We start from the raw sequence: 5094 nt of genomic DNA, 5'->3' as shown, positions 1-5094 counted from the left end.
AGGGAATTAGGGAGGTGAATTGAGAAGAGGCGGGAGGAGAAGGGTTCTGAAGTTTGCAGCAGCTAAGCCCACAATATCAGCATCTTTCCATCTGCCTTAGATTATCTGAAAGGCCTTTGGAGATGTACGTCATAGCTTCTCCATCTGCTGCTTTGGCTGCATCACAGATGCCATGCCTACTGTGTGTGGGCCAAACGCTCTACTCTGTCATCTTGGTGACACACACCTGTAATCTCAGCACTGGGGAGGTGGAGGGGGAAGGATGGGAGTTCAAGGTTATCCTTGGCTACAGAGTGAACTTGAGACCAACCCTAGCTATGTGAGACAGAGGGGTAAAGCATGGATTGGAGAGATGCTCAGTGGTTAAGAGCACTGGCTGCTCTTTCAGAGGTCCTGAGTTCAATTCCTAGCAATCACATGGTGGCTCACAGTCATCTATAATGGATCTGAGGCCCTCTTCTGTCTGATGTCCTCTTCTGTCCTGCCGGCATATGTGCAAATAGAACACTCATATATGTAAAATATATAAGTAAGTAAATCTTTCTAAAAAGAAATGACTAATACAAAATGGATGAGTTGACTCATGCCTGTAGTTCCTGTACTTGAGAGGTAGAGACAAGGAGATTTGAAGAGGTTTAAGGCCACTATAGGCTACATAGCAACACACACGCACACGCACGCACACACACACGCACACACACACGCACACACAAGGGAAGGCACAGAGGAACCTACCTATATTCCTAGCGATCAGAAAGAGGCAGTACCAAAACTAGCTTGAGAGCAGTATTGTATGTATTTCTTTTTATTACAGACTTTTATTTTTTTAGTGGGATGGCACATATGGGCTGCAGTGTGCTGTGTGTGTGTGTGTGTGTGTGCGCACGTGTATACACACATATGCACACTCATATATCTGTGTCTCTGTGTCGATCAGAGGAGAACCTGTGGGAACTGGTTCTGTCCTACCAGATGAATCTGGAGAACAGAAGTCAGGTCCTCAGGCCTGGTGGCAAGCACTTTTCCCTGCTGCTCACAGGCCCCAGCCTGGTATCTCAGTGGCATATTTCAGGCCAACTAGGGCTATACAGTAAGACCTTGTGTAGGAAACAAAGAGAATGAGAAAGGAAGGAAAGATTCACTGCCTCAAATAAAGAGACAAATTATTTCCAGGAGGGAGAGGAGCAAAGTGACCTGAGCTAGAAACTTCTTAGCAACCTGAGTTGTTCGAGTGTGGGTCATGGGCTTTACCGATTGGGATCTTTGGTTTCCCATAACATGTAAGCCAAAATTGGCAACTGGCTCTCAGAATCGCACTGTGGATAAAACGAGCCGACCCCCATGCCCCTCTCTCCCCCCTCTGTGTGTGGGTGAGAGGTGTGATTGAGACAATAATTGCCATGTAGCCTAGGGTAGCCCTAAATCCCTTTCAATCTTCCTTTCTCTAACTCTCAAGGTGCACGTGAGCAGAGTTTGAAGTTGAGTATCTTCGTCTATCACTCTTCATTGTATTTTTTTGTTCGTTTGTTTTTGTTTTTCGAGACAGGGTTTCTCTGTATCTTTGGAGCACGTCCTGGGACTAGTTCTTGTAGACCAGGCTGGCCTTAAACTCACAGAGATCCGCCTGCCTCTGCCTCCCGAGTGCTGGGATTAAAGGCGTGCACCACCATCGCCCGGCTGAGCAGGGTCTCTTATGGATCATGGAGTTCACCGATTGGCTAGCCTGGCTGACTATCAAGCTTCAGGGTTCCTCTGACTTCCACCTTCCCAAGAGCTGGGGTTACGGCTCTGTGTGTTGTGGGGATCTGAACTCAGGTCCTCAGGCTTGTACAGCAGGCATTTTACCCCACTGAGCCATCTCCTCAGTCCGGTCCCTAGAATGGCAGTACAGGACTTGGAAAGAGTCTGAAGTAAGTATTTGGTTTGATAGTTGGAACTCCAGGAGAGGGCCAAAAACTCACGGGACAATTACAGTGTTGGGAACAGGGCACAGCTTGCTGACCACAAGCAGAGAGACCAGTGCTTGGTGTGTTTAAAGGACTCCTAATTGCTGAGGGCTGGCCAATTTCACTCCAATCCAAGCAGTCTTCATTCCTGATAAGTTAGGCATGCAGCCAGGGCTAGAGCTCATGGGTAGAGTGTTTCCCTACAGTGCAAGAAGCCCAGGATTCATATAAACTGGATGTGGAGAGGCACACCCACAATCCCAACACTAGAGAGATGGAAAAACAAAGATGAGAAATTCAGCACCATCCTCCACTACATAGTCAGTTCAAGGCCAGCCTGGGCTACTGGAGATATCACTAATAATATGATAGAGAGTTGGATGTGGTAGCACACACTTGTAACCTTAGTATTTGGTCAGTTGAGGGAGGACAATGAGTTGGAGGATAGCCGAGGCTACATGAGCAAAACAATTTTTGTTTGTTTGTTTGTTTTTTTTTTTTTTCGAGACAGGGTTTCTCTGTGGCTTTGGAGCCTGTCCTGGCACTAACTCTGTTAGTCCAGGCTGGTCTCGAACTCACAGAGATCCGCCTGCCTCTGCCTCCCGAGTGCTGGGATTAAAGGCGTGCGCCACCATCGCCCGGCTGTTTGTTTGTTTTTTGTTTTTCGAGACAGGGTTTCTCTGTAGCTTTGGTGCCTGTCCTGGAACTAGCTCTTGTAGACCAGGCTGGCCTCAAACTCACAGAGATCTGTCTGCTTCTGCCTCCCGAGTGCTGGGGTTAAAGGTGTGTGCCACCACTGCCAGACTACAAAACAATTTTTTTAAAATAACAATAAAGATGAAGAAGAAAGGAAGGGTTGGAAATGAGGAGGGGAAAGAGGAGGGAGGAAGGAATGAAGGGAAGGGAAGAAGAGAAGGGGAAGAGTCTATAATTTTCTATAACTTTCAAAGGTCTGCATACTAATAAAGACCTGACTTCCTCAGCTAGCTCCCATCTAAAAGTACCACAGCCCCCCAAAATAGCAACGCCACATGGGGGAAAACAAGTGTTCAAAACATGAGCCTGTGGGGGGATGTTTCTGATTCAAATCATAGCATCATAGCAGGGGGGTGTCCCTGAAAGGAGGCCAGGCTGAGCTGTCTGATAAGGAAGTGAAGTGGTCATCGAATCTCCTGGAAAGGGTGAAAGAGCTGGCTGGCATCAGCCGGTTCTGCAGCGTCAGCCCGACGCTAATGGTTGGAGAGTCCAAACCCCACTTGGTCATGTAATAGGAACACTGGTGCTGATGAAGCATGCAGACCGGAGCCTGGGCTGTGCCCGAGCCTGGAGGGAGGCCTGGATGCCCAGCACCCACTCTTAGCCCTAAACATGGGGACGGGCAAGGACAAGAGGCATCCATTGCAGTCTGAGCCTCTGAGTCAACGTGACTCAGGGCACGGAGCTCGTCTCGGCAGCTAAATTTCTAAGCCAGGCAGGTGTCTTCTCTGTCCTGTTGGAGTTGGGGGTTGGCAGACTGGATGGGACAGCAAGAGGGACTTGTTCATCCGGAATAGAAAGCCCTTACTGCAGTATAGCACCCATCCCTTTGTTGTCAGCCCCTGCCAGCAGACTTCCAGACACAGGCAATTTGCCATTTTGGGGGTCCTTCTTGCTTGGTGGAAACAGCCTTCAAATGGCCACACCCTTGTGTCCAATGTGCCTTTATTGTGACCGCGGGTGTTACAAGAGAAAGGAAGATAATCTCAATGAGGCTGGGGAGGTGTGAAACCCTCCTCCTCCTTCTCCTCCTTTTTTCTTTTCTTTCTCTTTTTGTTTTTTTTTTCCTTTTTTCTTTTCTTTCTCTTTTTGTTTTTGTTTGTTTTAGGAGACAGGGTTTCTCTGTGTAGCCCTGGGTATCCTAGAATTAGTGTTATAGACCAGGCTGACCTCGAACTCTCAGGGATCCACCTGCCTGTGCCTCCAGAATGCTGGGGTTAAGGGTGTGCACCACCACTTACCCATCTTCCTTCCTCCCCCTTCCCCATACCCCTCTTGTTTTCTCTGAGGCAGGATTTCGCTGTGTAGCCCTGGTGTCCTGACTGACTCTGTAGACCAAGCTGGCCTTGAACTCAGAGATACCTGCCTCTGCCTCCTGAGTGCTGGGATTAAAGGTGTGCACCATCACCGCCCACCTGAAACCCTTCTTTTTTTGTGTGGAGCTGTGTATAGAGTCCATGGCATCAGTGATGCTAAGAAAGTGCTCTCTCTGTTACTAAGCTCCACCCCCAGTCCTTCACTGAAGGATTCTAGGCAGGCACTGTACTAATGAACTGGCCCCCGTCCTATGAGAGGTCTGTTTGTCTCCACACTAGACAACTGGACAGTCCCCAAGAGAGAAGCATACCTTCTTACCATGTCCTCTTCATTTTAAAACAGGGCTGATGTGGCACAGGCTAACCTCAAACCTACTATGAAGCTGAGGCTCCTGAATGCCTGATCCTCTGCATGCACCCCACCTGACCTGGCCATGTTCTCTATATCCACAAGGCCTGCTGCATAATGGGAATGGGAAAGGTGGCCAGGACACGGAACTAAGCTGGTGACCCCCATACACTCGACTTCTTTGTTATTTTATTTTATTTTTTTTTGAGACAAGGTTTCTCTGTGATTTTGAAGCCTGTCCTGGCACTAGCTCTAGCTCTGTAGACCAGGCTGGTCTCGAACTCACAGAGATCCGCCTGCCTCTGCCTCCCCAGTGCTGGGATTAAAGGCGAGCGCCACCACTGCCCGGCTTGGAACTAGTTCTTGTAGACCAGGCTGGCCTTGAACTCACAGAGATCTGCCTGCTTCTGCCTCCAGTGCTGGGATTAAAGGTGTGCGTTGCCACCACCTGACTTCGACTCCTCTGTTTAAAGAACTGCATATAGAGCCAGGTATGGGGTGTGTGTGTGTGTGTGTGTGTGTGTGTGTGTGTGTGTGTAAAATTCTAGAACTAGGGAGGCTGAAGCAAGAGAATTGCTAACCTGGGCTACAGAGGGAAACACTATCTCAAGAAAACAGATAAAAAATGTTTATGAAGCCGGGCGATGGTGGTGCACGCCTTTAATCCCAGCACTCGGGAGGCAGAGGCAGGTGGATCTCTGTGAGTTCGAGACCAGCCTGGTCTACA

This window comes from Microtus ochrogaster, chromosome 2 (genome assembly GCF_000317375.1).
Source record: "Microtus ochrogaster isolate Prairie Vole_2 chromosome 2, MicOch1.0, whole genome shotgun sequence".
Lineage (NCBI taxonomy): Eukaryota > Metazoa > Chordata > Mammalia > Rodentia > Cricetidae > Microtus > Microtus ochrogaster.
Note: the sequence above shows the minus strand (reverse complement) of the source record.